The sequence below is a fragment of the Idiotropiscis lumnitzeri genome, chromosome 7 (genome assembly GCF_059441095.1).
Source record: "Idiotropiscis lumnitzeri isolate Australia: NSW breed Sydney's pygmy pipehorse chromosome 7, RoL_Ilum_1.0, whole genome shotgun sequence".
NCBI classification, from domain to species: Eukaryota; Metazoa; Chordata; class Actinopteri; order Syngnathiformes; family Syngnathidae; genus Idiotropiscis; species Idiotropiscis lumnitzeri.
The window spans coordinates 10,793,670-10,815,933 of NC_142397.1; positions in this window are offsets into that span (position 1 = coordinate 10,793,670).

Sequence of the window (22,264 nt, forward strand, 5' to 3'; positions counted from 1 at the left end):
TCACCATTTCCACTTCCGGTTCTAGTCCAGTGCTCTGATTCGCTAGTTGACAATCACAGTGATCATTTGTCCTGACAGGCCGACATGATTTTACATGTTGAATCAGACGAAGATGCCACATATGCCCCAACAATGGCGCTAATGCCCCAACATTGTTCGCTACACCAAACAGACGGCATGTACTGACTTTTTTTTTTTTTTTTGTAAAATTATTTATCACATTGTAGAAAATATTTTACAACAAGGAAATAGAATTATCTCAAAGCAGCGCCATAATCTAAATATGGTTGGATTTAGACTAAGGTTGCAGTGGGGTCATGGCTGCCCATATAATTCCAAGCATTGTGAAGAACTGCCCAGACATAGTCAACCACTGAAGCGTTAAGCACATATTTTGGCCTCTTTTGCTGAAATAAATATTTGCTGACAGCCCTTTCCAAAAACCCTTTCCTCACAGATTGGCCTGGGCGTATTTTTGTACCATGTCAAGAGATGGCTTCTACCCTTCAATCACACAGATTTACCCGAGCAAATGCAGTCCTGCACATGTTTGAGTGTCATGTAAGATTTTTGTAATGCTCATTGCATCGGCTCTGCTGTGATAAGCAAAGTTGAGCATGATTGGCGAAGTTAGCACAGCATCTCTTGTTCACTCAATTTGTTATTGAACTTAGCCAAGCTGAAAAAAAAGGACAGAAAAATTGCAATATATAAGTTCTGCAATTTCATGCAAGACTGCCTTGCATTATTGTGGTGTATTCAACATATTTTGCGCTTTTGAACGGTTATTGCTCCTTGTATGATGTGCGGCACAGCGGCTCATCTTGCTACTTTCAATGATAATTTAAATAAATTTAGTTCCGAGATAACTATTTTTTCTTGTTCGTTTATTTGTTTAGATGGTAAAATGGGAACAAAATTCTGCTGAAAGGAAACAAAAGGCACTAAATACAAACAAATTGATGAGACAACAAGGAACACCTGGACAAGACACAAAGGGTTAGAGGGAGCTGATTGGTTAACATGAGGGCTTGGGTAAATGAACGCAGGTGGACACAATAAGCATGATGAGACAGAAGACACAAAGGCAAAAAATGGAAACTCAAGTCAAAAACCTAAATCAACAAAACCGATTATGACACAAATTGGTAAAATTGAAAATGCAAGATAGGAGAAATCCAGATTAATAATACGTAAATTGAGTTTGAGTTGTTTTTGAAAAATGGACCATCCCTTTTCCGTTAAACCCCCACAATCCTGGTTCAGCCCTGTGTGGTTGATTTTTCATGACTATTTTTTGAGGTTGTGCAATTGGACCCATTCCACAGTGGTTCTAAAATACAGATTTACCTTAAGTACACATGAAATTATAAATATGGTGTAGTGTTGTTGTAAAATAAAATGTGTGTACTGTATACACTGTTTTGGAGCCGTTTTGCAGCTGGCTGTGTCTTGCTTGCTTCCACCCGGAAAATTGATTTTTCATCGAAGAGAAAGCTTCTGTTCATTAGATGGGATGTTGCCATTGGGGAAACCACTAGTGTTTTTCTGATTTCAGTGCAAGTCTACTTAGATAAAACTTCCAATGATTCCTTGTTAAGGTTGGTCCATCTCATGCAATCTGTTGACTTTGTCTGTAGACTATTTGGTTTTGTATAACTTTAGAGGCATATTTCTCATAAAAATGTCGGTTGACGAACAAGTTGTATGATGATAGGTGTCCAACTTTATTGGATCGTCTGCACAGTGCATTACGACAGCTGATTAAATTGTTTACCATAAACGTCAAAAAGCAGTAATCTGTGTCACCCTCTTTGTTGAATTATTCGGTGGGTTACACTGTAATGCAGGATGTCACGCCATTCTGTACATGTAACTGAGCCAATCAACATCCCACCTACACAGCCTACAATTTCATGCAAGACAAGTCGCATCAGATTTCAGTTTTCCAATCCATAGCATGGCAAACCAAATGCAATTGTAAACAATGCTGGTCACGAATCTTCGGTAAAGATGCAGATTCCGGCATTTTTCCATTTTCGTCTTTGTCTGTGCTTTTTGTGTCCACTGGGATGCCTGTCACTTGAGCAGCCCTCTAAGGTTCTCCGCCCCAGCGAGGAGAAGATAAACAAAGCATTGCAGGGGTGGAATGGGGCCGACAAGGACACTTGTCAAACTAGCAGGCAGGTTTCCCATCATGGCATTCCAACTGTGAAAGTGATCGATAGTGGGCTGGCGACGGAGTCACGCTATCTTTAATTCCTTGGTTATCCTAACTCTCTGATTTGCGTGTCCACTTATGTCAGGAAGAAAAATGCTCCGCATCAGCATTGTGCCGGCGGGCTGTGTTTGCCATTAAGCGTTTGATTGCATTATGGGACATAAGCATGATTGATGCCAGTGGGGGGAAATGTGAATGTTGCCGACAGTGCAGCTCCTCTGATAAAGTATCCATTTGCATATTGACCACTTTGATCGTTGCGTGAAAGACTCAGAGTTACAGTAAAGTAGCATAATAGGCGTACTTCTACATGAAATTATCCGAAACGAGGATAGGATATATTTTTTGGTCAGGGGTAGAGTATAGTGCAAACTTTTGTTTTACCCATCAAGGGCTCATCAATTTAATTTTTAAGGCAAATTTATATTTCTGTCGATTTGAGGCATAATTCAGAATGCCTCTGTTGTACATTGCTTGTCCCAGAATTGAGCAATAATATTTTTATTTTGACATTGTCCCTCCACTTATGAAAATAGTATGAAAGATTAAAAAAAAAAGTTATTTTAAATAACAAAAGCTAAATACTGAATGAATTGGGGCTTGCTAATGTCTATAAGTACAATGTAAAGCCATTAGCAATTTAAAATAAAAAAAAAAAGTATATTTCAAGTCGGCAGTAGTGATAATAAAGTAGTGGTGTATACACACTACTGTGCAAAGATGCAAAAAAAAAAATTATTCAATTATTGCACAACGTTCAAATCAGCAGGATTACAACAGACATATATTGCACAGTGTGGTTGGCAGAGAATAATGTGATTTGTTCAGGAATCTGGCATGGGTAGAAGGTATTTCTTTTTTTAGTTGTGTTCTGGCTGTGATGATTCTGTTGCATGTGCCCGATGGGAGACGTTCTTAAAAAGTGCGTGTTGTGGATGTTTGCTGTCTGTGATAATGTTCTGTGCCCTCTATGTGGTACAGCTGTCAAATATGGAGCGTCGTCGTGTGACGGCTACTCCACAGATGTGTTGTGCAGTTTTAATGATGAGATGGAGAGCCTGGTAATTGTACAGTTGACATACCAGACTGCGAAAGGACTTAATCAGGATGCTCTCCAGATGCTCTTGAGAAGATGCTGAGCGTTTTGGAATGGAATTCCTCATCTAAATAGCTTCCTCAAAAGTACAGTCTCTGTCGGAGCCCACCTGATGATGTACCCTGTGTTGTGGGAAGATGTCAGATCATCGCTGATGTGAGAAACGAAGATTTTCACCCGCTCCACCTGAGTCTCATTGAAAGCAAACAGTGCAAGATGCTCTTTCCTCTGCCTTGGCTCGATAATTATCTCTATAATCTTAGCAGCATTCAGATGTTATTTCCAAAGCATCAGGACATTAGCTGAGCCAAGGAATTCCTGTAGTCTCCTTTCCACCGGTACACAGGCCAATGAAAACCTGATGTAAACGAGTGGGCTGAGTACAGAGCTTTGGGGTGTACCAGTGAAGCCCGTCCTTGTGCCTGATGTCCGGGTTCCAACTATGTCTTCCTGGGCTACTTTTTCAAAGTACTTTATCACTATTGAGGTGAGTGCTATGGGGTTGGTAGTCAATAAGACAGAAGTTTTTTTTTCGGGAGGGGCACTATGTTGGTGTATTTGAAAAAGTGAGTACAGATGAGTCAACAGGTGCCAGGTAAAAGATACTATACTTCCACCTGCTTTGAAGAGTAGACCTTCAGAACTTGACTTGGATGTGATTGGGACTTTCTGTCTTTCAAGGGTAAGTCCTCCTCAGCAGAACCCAGTAATCTTAACTTTGCACTCTTCACTTGATGAAAAAATGAGAGACGCGCTTTGTGCTGCTTCTGTTAGAACAATCTCTCTGCCAGTCAGCTCCTCATGGGAGCCTGCACGCTGGGAGGTATGTTTGTTCCACCTGCTGGGATGACGTTGTGAGGATTGCATGGATAAGGGGTGGGGGGGGCGCCGTGGTCCCATATTAATTTTTTTTTTTTTTTAAAGTTGTATTTCATTTACATGTGGGATGTGTCTGTTATAACTGAATTACAGTATATGTTGATTTTACAATATATGTGGCAAAACATCCATAGACAAAATGCATGAAATGGATGTATTTCTAAAATCATTTATGCCGGAGTACCTGGAGAAAACCCATGCTGAACAACATTCAAACTCTACACTGGAAGGCCGGAGCCGGAATCAATCCCACGATTGGCTTGTAACCAGTTCAGGGTATACCTCGCCTACTTCCTGAAGTCAACTGGGATGGCCTCCTGCATGCCCACAACCCTCAACTAATGAGTGGATGGATGAATTTTATAAACTTTAATGTGTTCTTATAAAATTTCTATTTAGATTTTATTGAGAAATTATTTGCATCATATATCAAACAATTTAGATTAGATGTGTGGATAATTTATGTAAGGAAGATATGATGCTTACAATATATAAATCATACAGTTGTTTACATATGTTGCAAGATATTCTGTGGTTTCAGGATGTGCACGGCTCCCACAGGTAGTTTGTCCTAATCTTCATCTTGATAGCTATTATTGCCATTTTTATTGCCTGTTTTATCTCCAAAAAGCACTTTGTGTTGCATATCTGATGTATGAAAATTGCTATATGAATTAAATTCCATTTGACGTTAATGATCTTGAATTGAATTTCAGGAGCACATGAGGAAAAATTCTCCAAGACTGTCTATCGAACCAATGGGATCCACGAGCACTGAGAAAAATATCTGGCCTAAAATCATCCCTCAGCAACCATCGAGAAAATCATTAATTCATAGCCCGTTCTTCTACGTTATTTACTTGCATAATAGGACATTTGCCCTTTAAATTAAGCCTGAATGCTGAATTAGAGCATTATTTTATATGATCATCACTCAAAGCATGCTCCTGGGGGCAAGGTGACATGATGACCATGACTGATGACTCGGTTGCGCTGTTCTTTCCATTGGCATCTTTTCCATGAGATTTTAATGTAAGAGTCATTTCAATATCACTCCTTATTAAATCATGTAAATGTTTGACGGTAGCTTTTCTGTCAACAACAATCATTGTTGTAATTTCTAAGCTTGGTGAAGCAGATCCAGGTTTGTTCTCAGAGCTACATTCCGCAAATGGCCACATAGATTTGCTCACATCTACTTGTAAGTTAGCAATAGGAACATTGTACCTTTTATTCGCCAGTGCATAAAAACGAAGAGAAACAACAGCCAGCGTGACATGATCTAGTACAGGGGTGTCAAACTCATTTTTGTGGACGGGCCACATTGTAGTTGTGGTTTCCCTCAGAGGGCCGGTATGACTGTGAACCCATATAAATTGATTGGAAAGCCAGTTTTGAAATCAGAAGCTAGTAAGTAATTGTTCAACAATTTTTCAATTTATTTTAAAAGGGGAGGATTGGAAACAATAAATTGGCAATATCTCATATCTCAGTGTTGTTGTGAAGAAAATATGCTAGAAACAGGAAGTTGATGCAGATGATTTGCCATTTGCGGGCCACATAAAATGAGGTTGCGGGCCAGATCTGGCCCCCGGGCCTTGAGTTTGACACGTGATCTAGTAGATGGGCTTTGTTGTAATGATTGATAACTATGTGATGGTCAGTTTCATTAAATCAGCTGTGGAAAAAGAAAGAGACAGTGTTGATCCATAGTATTAATGGTAGGCTACTTCTGTATGTGTTCCTTGGATGGGCCAGACACATAATCAGACCGAGTAGTGTAACGTCCAAGTGAATCTAATCCAAAGCTGAGAATCTTACACGTACAAGCTTAGTTTTTCGTCACCACCGCCACTTGACGATGTGAGGTTTTAAAATAGCTGAATATGCTTGTGCCAAGGCTGCAGGGAACTAGTGTGCCCATGAATAATTCATATTCTGATAATCAGAAGAAGACCGGTTGTCAGTCACCAGATTTTTTTTTCCTCCGCATGTGTGAAGAAACAGGAGGCAGTGCTGCAAGAAAGGGGGTATCTACAGCTCCATGGATGGAAACCATTGTCCTGACACTGCTTGTTCTTGAAGATAAATATTAGATCCATCATCTCTCCAGGGAAGGCCAATGGCGAAAAATAACCACCCTCTCCTAAATAGCACCCAGCCATTTGGGGAGAACATCCCAATATTCTTCTCATCATATTTTATTCTGTGCTATAAGACGATGGCTGGCACTTCTCTGTCCACAAGACATCTCATCTTCAATGTGTCTTAAGCCATCACTGTGTCTGATGGATGCAAGATGGAGACAGGGAATATTGCAGCGTGTCTGCAAACTTTGACATTGAGGAGAGAGTGAATAAAAGGGTACATTACAGCACTTCAGAACGTAATCGGTTGGAAATGATAAAAATCAAAAGCACTCCGATCTTCGTTCAGGGTTTATGTCAGATGATCTTGAGGTTGAAACATATTGATTGACATCTCCACAAATGCTTCATTCATTGAATGGTGAATTTCAATAAAATTCACTTGTTGGCATTTTTCTAGGGAACACAAAGAACATTCAAGTGAATGACAGATGCTTTCAGTGTCTATATGCACGATTCCCAAAAAGGGATTTGTAATGGTGGCCATTCACAAGTACATTTATCCTGTGAGGAACACTGTCCTTTTCACACTTGTGCGTAAGCTAAACAGGAAGAGTCACCTTCTCCCCTGAGGACGTGGTGCAAATGGATAGTGCAATGGTTGCACTGTGGTCTGTAACTGCCTTGTGGCTAAATGAAAAATGGAGAGTCTCTCTTAGGGAAACCACTGATCTTCCACTTATCCTGTTAAATGTAAAGGGGCAGAATTCCTACCAAAGAGAGGCATGAAGCGTAACAGTGTGTGATGTGTGTGCCTACCAGCCCAACATGAGTGTCTACTCTAATTATGGCGTCAACTCTACTTGCCTATCTGGAATGTGTTGGGTTGCTGGATGTTTCAACTTTTTTGATGGCATGATGAAACGGATTCAATTGAAACATCCACTGGCTACATTGACATGGGCCGCAATGACCTAACAGTTGAACCTACTAGAATTTTTAAGAACCATATGGTGTTACGACCCGAATGAGCACCCTATGAGAAAATAATGTTTGGTCCCCGCAAGACAGAGGTCAAAATGTGAGGGAATGTAAGAGCAAATGATGACCATCATTGAATTTCAATGATAAGGCAAATTTGTGCGGGGGTTGGAGGGGGAAAAAACAAAACGATCACACTATCAGTATCAGTTAGCAGATTGGCTTGAGTATGAGAAAATGAAGTTTGGTTCCCACAAGAGGGGTAAAATGTGAAGCAATGTAAGAGCAGACATTGTTGGGAGTTTTAATTTTCAATTTTGAGGTGTTGAATATTCAAGATTTATTTTCCTCTGTTGTTTTCCGAGGTGTTTAGTTTGAAGTCAAGTTTGAAGAGAATCATATGAAATCTGGGGCACAAGGACACAAAGGTAGGATCCCAGTATATGTGAAAAGTGGGCTAAAATTCCCATGGCTCACTTCCTGTACATTTTGGGGTATGGCTACAGAAGTTTTTTTTTGTACGTCGATGCTGTCTGCCCACAACCCTCATGGCAGTCATATATTTACCTTTTTTGTTTTGTTGTCTCAATTAATTCACCTTCATATATTTCTATTCAAATGCAGCATATTGGCTCACACCTGCAGAACACACACGTCTGCACTGAAATTAATTTTGAAGCTCCTCAAACACCGGAGCTTCTTAGACCTAATCAATATTTGGCCGTGTATAAGAATAATTAGTTAATGCGCAAATGAATCAAGGAGCATTTGTCAGAGTGCTTTTCCTGTGAAATTTGCAACACACGTTAACTGCCAAAGTCTCACCTCACTTCGATATGAGAATATTATCGGGCATTTTGATATTGATAGAAGAAAACAACATATTTCACTTGAGTGCATTCAGGCAAACAAAATATTGGTCTGACGCCATTGTAAATGTGGCAGTTATCTGGGAAGCTTTCCATAAAGAACAAGATAAGTTAAAGTCAGAAAGAAAATTCAAATAAATCTTGATAATCTTTGAGACCGTCAATGGGGTTAATCCAAAGGTTGCAATGATTATTATATTACACAAACGTGAGTTGATACAGTACACATTACTGGTTATTTGATGAAACGATTAATTACTAACGTCAATCCATGGAAAGGTCCAATTGGCAGAATGCCCGGTGTTAACCCATTTGTTACTCATAATAGCATAATCAAAGAAATCCATTAGCATTGTGAAACAGTTTCAAAATACAAATGACACGTTTTAATAACTTGTGTCATGACCGAAAAATCAAGATCCCGCATTCAAGCATCTAAAAGCAGTGTCTGGGCTCTCTCAGTGCAAGGATGAGAAGCTCGGTCATTCGGAAGGAGTTCTGACTATGTACAACCAGTGCTCCTCCACGTCGAGAGGAGCCAGAGGTAGTTCGGGCATCTGGTTAGCTTTCCTCTCGTGTAGCCGGTATGGGGATTGCACAGGACACGTTAGGGGGGGTATCTTTCAATTTCCATGGGAACGTCACGGGATACCACGGCAGAGTTGGATGAAGTGACTGGGGGGAGAAAAGTCGGGGCTTCCATGCCGCCCCAACGCAACCTCAGCGAATAAGCAGAAATATGTCTTTTATTCGTGTCGTATTAGATAATTAATGTACATACAGTATTTGAATGTTTTTTCAGTTCTGAGAATCATGTATTATTTTTGTCATGTCATCGTGTTGTTTTTACATAATGCCTCTCTCTGAGTTTTATTAGATTTGTTTCACATCAAATTTAAGATTAAGATTTGCGTACAGTTTCTGTTTTGTATTCCATGAAATTCACATTGTGTAGGTGTGCCTGCTGTTGTAGTGAGAGTGTAAATGTACACCTCTGACACTGGCGGATACAGTGGCTTGAAGCCAAAGACAAACTTCCTTGTCGGGCATTGACATTTATCAGGTGTATTCAGAGTTTAGACTCATTTGAACATTAAGCAGAACAGTACGGAATCACGAAAAAAAGGAGAGTTCCTGCAGCCTGGACAACGTAAATAGTCTGTGGTCTGGACCTGAAAATTTGGTTTCCATCAAACCTATCACTTGTCATGTGGAGGAAGAAGCATGTTGAAATATGAGACAAAACAGAGCTTTAGGATTGAGTATTTATAGAATGTTTCAGGGCATGTGTATATGTGTTTGCGGGTAGGGAGGTGTTTTTGCTAGGGGCAGGAGAAGACAATTTAAGTTGTAATTGTTTGATCTTAATTTTAACACAATATATAATTTAATCTCAAAATAATTATAAATAATGCACATCCTTGCACATCAATGTACATCCCGGTTGTCTTTAATCACGCAGTTTTAGTTATCTTTAAAATGCCGCCAATCTGCTGTAGCTGTCCTGAAGTAATTGTTGTTGTCAGCATGTCAGTGACCAAAATAAATGACCAGACTTTGTTCTCCACAGGCGTATCTCTGAGGATGCCTCATGGACAGATGTCCAGGGATTACCCCGTCTGTGTTTTTGTTTTTGAGTTTGCTTTACTCGCCGGAAAACGTCAGGTATTTTTAGACAATCGTGGAATGAACAGCTGAATGAGCAGGCCGCACAGAACGTGCATCAACACTTAGGCGGCCCTGGGTTCTGACAGCAGGTGACTCCTCGTCCCTCCCTCCTGGCCTGCCTGCTACTGTGTGGCACAAATTGATCTTCTTCCTTCAAGTAGATGTGTTTTCATTGAATGGGAATGTAATAAGACGGTAAGAAACAAGTTACTAATCACACAACCGGTGGTTGATCACAAACTGTTCTTGTCAATGTTATTCTTGGTTCTTCCATCCATTTTTTGTACCGCTTCTCCTCACTAGGGTCGCGGGAGGTGCTGGAGCCTATCCCAGCTATCTTTGGGCAGTAGGTGGGGGACACCCTGAACTGGTTGCCAGCCAATTGCAGGGCTTCTTTGACATAATTTTTTTTTTCCCCAACGATTTCTATAATTTCATATAAATAGATCTTGGATGACCTGGAGCTGAGTGGCGAAATTCCATTGTATGGACTCCAAAAATAATACAACAGCACAGCTATGTCACGTACATCAATCGAGGCATTTTAGAATCAATCGTTATCAACAAACCTCAATTGCAATGAAATTGGGCCACGGTGTAAAATATATATATATATATATATATATATATATATATATATATAAAATGATTTCCAGATCCTTTCCAAGGTATATTCAATTGAAAAAAAACTAGAAAGACATGTTTATGCTCTCTGAATCTTTTGATGATATTATTCAACGTAGATGAATGCTGAATAATCTTCAATTACATGTTGAGATAATTGTTCTGAAATTATAGGACAATTTGCGCATGAAATTGTTTACAAAGTGGTCAATTTTGCCCCATCAATGCTTGAGAACGACCGAGCCATTGTGTGATGGTCCTTATATATTCTACATAATATCCGAATATTTTACCTGCTGTCAATGAAGACCGTGTGTTAATTTCGTAGTTAGCAATCAAAAATGGCCAACTTGCAACACATGCACACCTCAGATTGTGCAGGGGACATACAGACCTAGCCCCCATCTTGAACCAGGAGTCCCCGAGCTCTTGCATTCACATGTATTGTAGCAACTGACCAACTCCAAAGGAATCAATTCCTCACCAATCATGTCAAAGACTGGAGGCAGCGCAGCCAAAAGCAACAAAATTAAGACAATAGACCAAAAAACGTAACAGGATCAAATGCTAGTAGTTAGGTTGTAAATCACGGTTTGTGTGTTTTGATGATGGTGTACACACTCTCTGATTTAACTTATAATTCAGCCATGGTTTGGCGGTCCAATTGCAGTTGTGCATTTTTTTTTTCTGTGTTGCTTGTTTGTTTTAATTATTTATAATCGAATTTCATTAGGTGGGATTTTTCCTCTTCACTATATTATACAGTACTCCGCTGTCACTTTTTTCTCCATCTGGCGCAGAAGCTCTTACTTGCCAGTTTATTGTATTCCCACCGTGACTGTGCCGTCTGGTTACCTGATGTATTGATACAGATTGGCTCTGGAGAAATCAGAGACATACATTAGATGGCGAGAGAAAATGTAGTTAACCTTCTCTCACAAGAGAATCCATTTCCGCCTGGCTCTTTTGCAAACTATCAATGTTGCCTGCTTCACGAACACCTATTAACCTTTTGTTTCACTCAATTCCATTTGCAAATGATTCCATGAGGTCAAAGCCAGAGATTTATTCTCGATTGGGCTGAGGTTGTCTATATTGGTGGAGCTGTACTGAGTGAATGAGTGGAAAAAGGGAATCTATGAGAATTAGGGATGGTCAAAAACTTTGGGCCTGATCCAAAAGGACATTCAAGTGGTTGGCACATCTGCTTCACAGTTTTAGGGTTAGAGGTTCAAATCCAGGATCCTTGCTGTGAGGAGCATTGTTGTTAATGCTGTTTATGCTTTTTTTTCCCCCAACAAATGTCCTCTAATAGGGGGAACCGTGTCATCAAAAATACAATCCAAATTTACGTTAAACAATGCATCAAGTAGATGGCCCGAGAGGCCGAACAGCGATGAAAGCTCATCAACTTCTGAGGATATCTCAAGCTGCATGAGTTCAAGACCCATTGTGCTGTTGTTAATGTGGTGTGGGAGATAGGACTCTAAAAGCATCATTTACTTTCCTTATTTGTAATTAAAGCACCCATCTATTGGGACTTGTATAGGACAAATCACATCCATTCTGATAAGCAGCCAAATGAGACCCTCTTGTTGAACCGCAATGGTCACAAGGTTAAATACTCTCCTTGTACACAACTCCTACAAGGCAGTCACAACCAAAGAGATTCATCGATCAAGTACCAGTAGGACAGTCCTGACAGAGGGATGAGAATGTATTCAATGAGCCATGACGCCCTGGTTCAATATTATCGTGGTATTTGTCCTTGAAATGCTGTCAATGGGGGGATTTTTCTTTCTTGAAGACCATTCCTTTTCTTGACCCTTAAACGCCAGCTGTTCTCTCCTGCAAACTGACAGCAAGACCATCAGCCGCCTTCCTGCAGTTGCTTTGAGAAGACTATTTACAATAAATACAAGATATATAAGCTGCACCAGACTATTAGCCGCAGTTTTCTATGTTGAAAAAAATTTATTATTTACTAAGAATGATTTTGGACTGTGAATGCACATAAAGGTACATAAACATATTCTTAAAACAGCCTTTTTACACGACAACAACTTTGCTAATTAAAACAGAACCGACCCACGAGAAAAAAAAAAAAGTTGAAATTTGCTCAGCATATTTTCTGAACTATAGACCGCCCCTACCGGTGAAAGAAAAAAAAACCTGAAAAGCTGCACCCTTGTATTAAAAAGTAGCAGCTACAGTCCGGAAAATATGACAGTCTTTATTTTAAGATTTTAACGAGAAAGTCCAGTGGAGATAAAAGGTCTGCGTACAAATACCATTTTCGGTGTGTTTTTGTGAGATGAAAATACTGTCCAAAATAAATCAATTTATTTATTAATTAATTTATTTCCGATAGTAATGTCACATATAACCTGTACAACTGATTTTATTGGTCGTTTCAAAAGATGTGCACACCGTCTTATTTTCAAGCTGTTTTAAGAATTCATTAATCACATTTAAACTCTAGTAAAATGGGAATCAGTACACACCCACTTTCTAGCAGTACCCTGAAAATAATTGGGCCAACACTGACCCCTATTCTGAACTGTTCAGAATACCTACTACCTTGTCTTAGGCCCAGTTAAAATACAAGTCAGGAACAGTCTATAAGAACTGCTTTAATGGTAACAGGTGACGAAGTAATTGATTAATTCTGAACACATCTCAGTTATAAGCGAGTGTACACACTTGTCATCACATTATTTTAGTTGTTTGTTTCATTTCTCCTCTTGAAAATATTTTTTCTCCAATAAAGTTGTGCTGTACAGGTCGTAGGTCCCACTAATAATGGAGGAACAATTGAAATTGTCTCATTTTCGACATATCACAGAAGCTTAGAATGAAAAAGAGTGTCTACTTTGTATATCCACTGTACACAGAGAGCTAGCATGGGCATTCATAAATTAAAAAAAAAAGAAAATAAATGCATCATAAAAGTAATTTTGAAAAATACAATTCATAACAACAATAGACAAAAAAACAATTATTCAATTTCCCTAAAACTATAAATTTCATATAATTACGTCATTGTATATTCATACCATGATGTTGTTTTGTCTGCTCAAGGAAAGCACTACAGTGAAGACTTTTTCCCAGTCATTCTACAATTTACTGCTCTTGTAACGCTGACAGGATTAGATTTGGCCGTTGCACAGTCATTCGGAGCCCTCTTATATTTACGGGGCCAGAAGAGTAAGTAATTGGTGCAGAGTGATAGAGAAAGTAAACAACACAGGGCGTATATGTGCCATTGTGGTTTAGCCAACTCGAAAGCGCGACCCTTTAAGATCAAGTAGCCAAAGTCAATACTGATGCTGTCGTCCAATCAATTGTACTCTGATACGGTGAAGGGCAATGTCATTTTGACTGGCATTTTATTTCGAACCAAGAGCCATGAGACTGCAGAGGAACAATGCAAATAGGCCATCCTGCGTGGTGTTTATTGACTTGCGTAAGCATGCCAGCACCAGCCAAGAGCAACTAACCCCGTAATATACTCGCCTATGCTGCGGGGCTTGTTTAGAGTGATACATTTGTGTGACCAGATGCCCTCCCTCTTTGTCCTTCAAATGGTCTCTTTATGGATATAAAAGGCCTCCAATATGTCTGTTTCTTCTTTGATCGTAGAGACTTGCCAATGTAATTGGTCAGCAGCTCCCTCACGATAACTGGCTGGATTACATAATTAGCAGCATCATTGGTCGGTCAGTGATGTCACTGCGTGTGTTTAGAAATATTCACCCGTTCCCACCTCGCTAATCACTACATAGGGGCTGGACACAAACTGTATCAGCTCGCTCAGCTGTGTGACATGTCATCGTTTAAACTGATGTTTTCTCCAGTAGGACAGTACATAAACTAAAACAAATGGAAGTAACTGAATACCGTTTACCATTTTGAATCACGGCAAAACAGGAAGTAATGCATTCGTGGTAAATGCCATCGTCTTAAAGTTCTCTGGATTTCACAATGAATTTGGAGAGTTGAATAAGGTGATGTCTTACACTAAATGACGGTATGCTGGCTTGTTTGTGTTGTTGCCATTGGCTTGTAGGATGTGATTTCGTCACAGTTACCTGCAATCGTAACAAATTTGTGTCAGGTTGGCGTCGAGGAGGACCCAAAAATGTAGGGAAGTGAGGCAGGAGTAACTTGGAGGAGTTTTTAATTGAAGAAACAAAAGGCAAACAAGGAACTTGGAAAAAATATCAAAAAAGTGCAAAACAACAGGGACCAACAAAACACAATGACTTGTCCGGGCGAGAAAGGCAGGAAGACAACGTACATGGACATCTGACACGCATAATACACCGACAAGAGCTGAACGTAAACAGGCAACTAAATACAAACAAATTAGCGAGACAACGAGGAGCACCTGGACAAGACACAAAGGGTTGGAAGGACCTGATTGGTGAACACTGGGGCTTGGGTAGACGAACACAGGTGGACACAATGAACATGACGAGACACACCAAACACAAGGAAAAAATATGAAACTAAACACCAGACCAAAAACAACAAAGACAAATCATGACAATTTGATTTGATTGCTGCAACCCGATTACAATAACTGCTTAAAAAGATTTGGATGCATGTTTAAGTTAAGTTATTGCTTTGAGTTGCTCTTTGTGTACAAGTGTAATGAACCTGATGCGTGTTTTACCCACTTTGTATGCTTAAAACGCTTTCTAGTGCCCAAGGACATCAGGAGCCGGTTTGAAGTATCCATCTGTGTGTGGGGTGCCATCTGTGAAGAAACAATCATTTGCTTTGTTTCCTTGACCACTAATTAAGGTATGTGACCAGCTGCATTGAAGTTTATTCTGACAGGAAAATGAGGGAAATCACTCACCCGAATTAAAGTGCTTTTTTTTTTTTTAAACAATTTAAGAGCAAAATGGCTGCTATTGTGAACTCACTTCTTTGTCAATGTCGCCTAATATTTTTATATATTGTTCAAAAATAGTTATCATGATGTAGATTAAAATTGCTTTTTCTGATACACTTGAGAGATGCTTATCTTTTTCTGATAAAACTGTATTGCTGTCCCATTTTTAATCAGAGTGTGTTTACGGGTATTCTTATCATTCTGCATTGCGAACATGCTGATAGGACAAAATGTTTAAGGGCATTCTTTGAAACTCAGCTGCGTGCCAACATGGAGAGGGCACGCTTAATCAAATTTTCTTCCCAAAAGTCATAGTTCCACTGACTAAGCATTATGACCTTTTCTTAAATTTAAATGACTAATCCAGCCACGCTACTGCATCATTCAGCACTTTGAGTGAGCTTTACTTCTATATGACAACTCTGCTCCTCGGGAAGAAGCTGCCTGGCAATCCATTATTGAAAAAGTCCCAAACACAGCATTGTTTTCTACTCTTAAGTTTTCGCTGTAGGTCCCATTTAAACCAAGCAGGCAAAGATGTTCAAATTTGTCTTGTTCAGTCTGCTCTTTCATTCATAATCAATGACGATCAGATGAGAAGCGCGACGCAGGCCAATTAAGTCAGATAAAACTATTTTGGCTACATTATGCAATACGATAAATTTAATGAGCATTTAATGAGGTACACCTGCACAATCTAACAGCATCAAACATATAAATTGTTAGTTAATTTTCCTTTATTATCGTTTTTGGAGGTTGTCGCATAAAATTGCACTGCATCATACTATGTAATGTATAATTATTTTGGTTACCAGGACTCACAGAGTTTTTAGCCTAAGCCAATTCTCAGAGTGAAATTTTTCAAACTCCGAATTTTACAGCGTCTCTAGACTACAACTAGATTCTTGAGGCATTTTCTTCCCCACAGTGCTAATTTTCCCCATCATTTTAGTTGAATCCTACAAAATAGTGAAGCAGAGGTTTTTTTGACTGCAGCTTTATTCATAATTGATTTGATAATTATATTATACAATAATATCCATCAGTCCATCATCATTCTCTTTATGACTTATGTCACCGGTGGCGTTCATCCCACTCAGGGATCTAAACCCATTTGAACATCCATTACTGGCTTGGGAGCAAAAAAGTGCTAACCACTGAGATAAGAGTCCAGGCCGCCTGCCTCGCCAACACTCACAGCTCGCTGTTACATTCACTCATATCTTGTCATTTAAAGTGGTGAATTTCCACTGTCTTGACTCGTCTAGAGAGGCCGGGCAGTTGTGACTGCAGCTCTTCCATCCGCTTCTCAGAGTGGACGCTCCCATTTTCGCTGGGCAGTCGCGATTTTGCCGGTATTTCCGCTCTCATCACAAAGTTTCCTATTTATGGATTTCATCTCATGGTTGTTGCTTGTGTCACATCAGCACAAAGACTGACTTAAAATTGCATCCGTTATAAGGCCAAGACTAGAAAAAAGATTGATATATAACATCAGAGATTTTCACCTTACACTAAACAATCGAAATGAAGGGAGCACCAAGAGACTCCTGGGAAACTCAAAAACTTTCTTAAGGGTGCATGCCGCAGCATTTTCCCCCGAAATAGTACGATACGATAGCCTTTTCATTTGATCATTTATGACTCATACAGGTTAGAAATAGCAGAACGGCACTTCAGCATTTCGCGTTTTTTTTTTTTTTTTTTTTTTTTTTTGCAAGCCTCTGGAAAATTTCAGACTAGAATTTGAATTTGAATTTCCTGCGATCTTTCTGTGCGTTCTTGTCGTTGTCTCAGAGAGTCTTGACCAGAAACTTGAGCTGTGGAGAGTCCAGAAATAGGCCTCGGGCTTGAAAAGCAATGCAAAAATTGGTTTCTTTTTTTCTCCAAAGTTTAAAAGTGATGATATTTTCATTTAGACTGTGCATCGAGCATGCAAAGAAAGGAGAGTAAAATGTATATATTTTTTTTTACACCATGGGAAGCCGTAATGATTAGAAACTCAAAATTTACTCAAAGACTTCATAGTAATAATAATAATAAAAATAATAATGCATCAATTTTATTTGCCGTCAGTTTTTAGTCTGTCACTGTCAAAACCTTTAGGTGTACCATAAGATTAGCATTAGATGAGTGAAATGACAATGGGGATTTTGTTCATTGGTGCGCCGCCCACAGTTGGATGCAGATCAAATTTCTAAACTAGTTATTAAAATTTTTTTATTTAAATTTGTATTTATAGATTCATTGGGGCGGGCAGGTGTGGTAGTAATACCTTGGGTGGGGGTGACAGCTGCCAGCCCATGCCACCCCGAAACACCGCCATTGAATGTGATCTTGCTGTGGCATTTTGTACTGACTGCAAGCTTTTAATACTAGACATGAGAAGACCAGATAGCAGCACGGTACAATAATCCAGGCTAGATGCAACAAATACAACAATTGGATTCAATATCGGAGCGAATAGGATGTATCCTACCGATACTGCTGATACAAATAGATAAAAACGTATTTTTGGTATTCTTGATGTGCATTTGAAAGGAGTGAGTTGAGTCAAATAACTCTGACATTTTTTGCTGAGTCACTTGGGATACCTCAGAGTGGTGTCCTTAAACAAGTGCAAATGACATCGCCAAGCCGAAGACTGTGAATACTGAACAATTCAGGACCAAGTTCTGATTCCTGCGTGATGCCGCAAGTGACATTACAATACTCAGAGGTCACATTTCTATATATTTCACGGTGTGTCCTCCAGTGTCAACCTTGCAAACACACACCTTTTCTTGACATCCAATGACAACTCACTGGTGCGTGCATGGATATTGCGTATGCATGCCATGATGAGCAATAGCTATAACTGACACTAACATGAATGATATAGACCAAACAAAAACTGATACAAGACAGGTAGATCTCTGAGTTTGTAAAACAGAAATCATCACCTATCTTCGTGGGAGACCACTGGGAGACAGAAGCAGAGAAGCACTTCTCTAATACGCACAAGTGCAGGAACGTCCCTAATTAATTTTAAATGAAAGTGAAGAAAAGCATTACTACAGTATATGTCTTTGTCACACCACAGTATTTAGAAAATAAAACATTAACAAGGTTTATTCATTTAATTTGCTTCAAGTTTGGCGGGCTGGATTAAAACGTTTAACGGGCCGCATGTGGCCCCCGGGCCGCAGTTTCCCCACGCCTGCTATAGTGGTTTATGTGTACTGTTTTACAATTCTTCTCCTGATTCACTCTCTTTGCCAATGCTATCACAATGGACCCTCCAAGACTTCAGACAGAGTAATGGCTTACCGTAGCACGATTACATTTGAGGTTGTGGTACCACGGGTTAGTACCGATTCTGAAGTACTACCATTATTATGGGTCGCTTCATCTATTAGCTCAGTGAAACAGGAAGTATCTATTATTTTCTGAAAGAGCACACTGCGAGGTTCTGGCGAAAAATTCATCTGAATATTGAAGACACCCATGATTAATATCCTATCTGCGTGAGTCACCAAGTCAGCCACAAATTCAGGTGATTCATCTAAAAAGCCCGAGTAAGGACCAAGGGAACGGCAGATAACTGCAAGATAAAGCAGAAGCGGCACTGTGGATAGTATAAAGAGATCCTTGAATGTTTTGAAGCAGTTGTTAGAGTGAGGGCTAAGTTTAAGTGGTAAAAACTCATTTGGTTTTAACCAAGTGTCACATTGACCAATCGTAATAAGATTATGCTCTCTGATAAAGTCGTTAACAATCCTTTTGAAGGGAGTTATCTAATATTCATGAAACCAATTTTGCGGGCTGATATTTGCCCGCACGGGAATCCTGGTCATAAAATTAAGATAATTGTGTTGTCTGGCACATACCCATTGTATGTTGTATTTTGAGTCACGATAGTTGCGGCGGGAGGCCATAGGAATCTATTAGTTATTACACAGTACTATCTCAGTCGATAACATGTCAATCTTCTTTGCCGTATAACTGTGGGTAGTGGATCGATGTAGAGTATGAGACTATATTATACCTGTTGTTGAAGTCCAACGTACCGCTGGTTAGCCCTGGCCTTAAGGAAATTCAAATAGTCGCTGTTGAGTTATAGATGTGGTTTGGACCCAGCATGTCCCAAAAAAAAAAAAAAAAAAAAAAAGAACACATTTTTTTGTCACGCAAGCTTGTGTGTTTCCTTACTCATCCACTCTCAAAAACAGCGGTGTGTCTGACATGTTTGTACATCTACACATAACCAACTCCTGCAAGTGGATTGTGTTTGTCAGGAAGTGAGGTTCTAAGCCCTGTGGAGGACCAGACTGGAGCCTTGTGGCAGTTCCACAAAAGGGAGCTTTATTTTTAGCGGTTGAACAACAGGAAGGAGAAAAAGAGGCCAATTCTACCTGGCAAGATATGCAAGAGTGATGACATCGGCTCAGTGGAGTGCAAACCGAGCGCAGAAAGGAGTTGTTATGGGTTGACACCATCAAGGGAAAGGCAGGTAAAAAATGAACAATGTAAAGCGGTGAAGTAGGGGGGATAGGGAAACACTGAAAATGTACAAAGCAGGACGTTGATGAGCTGGCCGTCGGAGGTATGAGCCAGGAGTTAATGCAAAACATAAATATACATTTCTGCAACAAGTAATTCTCAGCTTTTTACTGTTTTATGGTTTACCAGTGGTTAGCTTCTTTAAAACGCCCGTCATATTTAATAATGATTAAAACGAGAAACTCGACTCACCTTCACACTATGCCTTCATCATTCATCAATAAATTCAAGACAAAAGACAGCTTGCCTAAAACGTCTTGTGTACACACGCATACAAAATGTTTCCCCTGAATTCCACTCAAAATTGCGAATGTCAACACAGCACACACACTATTTGTGGCAAACACACTGTTGCACGCGGCTACTTAAGCGCCCAAGGAGCAATTTGGGGAATCGGTGTCTTGCTCAAGGACACCACAGCCATGGGCCCGGGGAATGTTGGTGGTAGATGGTCCGTTGCTTGTTAATGTTAATCACTTGGCCCTCCAAAGCTGTTGAGTTAACATAGTGGTAGACCACAAAAATAAAAATGGATGAAAGGTTTATGTCCATTTAGTTTTGTTAAATGTAATGGTGGGGAAATAAAAGAATTTGTCTCAATTAATTAAATTTTTATTCAGTGGTCATGAATGCATCATGTTTTGGCGTCACATTTGAATGTATAAAAAGAATGTGACCTTCTTCTGACTTGGCACTGGCAAGCATGCAGTGTTGTGTGAAATACTTGCATATCATAGAACATTAATATACAATAAGCAGCCTGTTCAAAGCTGGTGGTGAGTGTATGGGGACTACATCGGGTATGAGCAGATTTCACCCACATTTGACTCATGTACAGCATGTCGTCAAACCAAGTACCAATGTTACATCGAAACCAGCAGTGGCGATACATGAATATTGTTGTAAAATACATACCGCTCATTAACAATTGAGATGACAATGTATTAACTCAACAATAAGTGATTTATTGTGGTGTGGAAGATCTTTGTTAAAAGTGTGTGTGTGTCTGTGTGTCTACATGTATGTATGTATACATTTATATATATATATATATATATATATATATATTATATATTATAGCATTAACTCAAGATTAATTTGAAAACAGTTAACCCTGTTAACTCAGTTTTATTTAAAAAAGAATTACCATAGAGAGAGAGAGAGAGAGAGAGAGAAAGAGAGAGAGAGAGAGACAGACAGACAGACAGACAGAGAGAGAGAGAGAGAAAGAGAGAGAGAGAGAGAGCGCGCTTAAGAAGAGAACATAATGGAACGTGCAGGGGTACCGAATAAAATGGCTCGGAATATTTTTTTTTTTTTTCCTCAGTGTGTCAAACCCCTCTCTTTTGTTTCCCTTTTTGATCTCCAATACACCACTGGCGTTTATATAAGTGTCCGGTGCCGGCGGCTCTCATTAGCAAGTGACCCGCTTACTGAAATTTCTAAGTTGGCTCGGCGTGTAGTCGGGGATACTGCAAAGTGAAGATACGGCTCAAACGCCAGCGAGCTGCTTCTCAGCAATTCGTTCAGGTATCTGAAAGCAGTGCATTCGGTGCTCATCTCATGACAGGCTGCACATATTGTGTCTGGAGGGGTTTTGTGGCTTTATTGACGCTTTTTTTTTTCCTTCTCATTTTTGGATGTCTAATTGTAAGAACTGCCACTCTGCCTGCATTCAACTGCATGTAAAATACTGAATGTGCCGGACATCTTTTTCATTTGTCTTCTGCTGCATGATAATATTGTCATTCTATTTCTCACTCTTTCAATATTAGATGTGACATGCAGCAGCCCACAAGGAGTCATTTACATAACGCAGCACACTGAACATGAGTTCCTTTCCTACATACTCATGGAAGACATACATCATATAAGCCTGTTATGTAGTTGGGGTGTTTTCTCTTATGTCGCGTTGAAAACAAGTGTTAGGCTAGTCCCTGAAGATGGGCATACACTTTTTCACTCAACGGTTTGCAAACTCATTTTTTCATTGAATGCAGTTTGTTTTGTGTAGCTTGCTAATTCCTAAGGACTGGCCGTCAAACGATATAAGAAATTGAATGATGTCAATATACAGTACATCATCTGATTCTTGATTGCTGTTAAGTCACTCCGAATCCCCTCAAACTGCTTTGGGGGACTACACAATCAACACAAAATCGGTAACTTACTGCATTGTAAAAGCAAAGTAAAAAAACTTGAACCGTATAGACAAATGTTATGTATTGTGTTTTAGACAGACCAGGCTTAGATGAAGAAGAAACAAAAAGAATATGTCGTGAACACCCATTATAAGCAAGTTAGCCTAGCATATGCGACGACATGGTGAGCTCATCAGAGGCGATATTAATCGTGACAAATCTTTATCTATTTATGTCAGCAACTTTTAGTGAC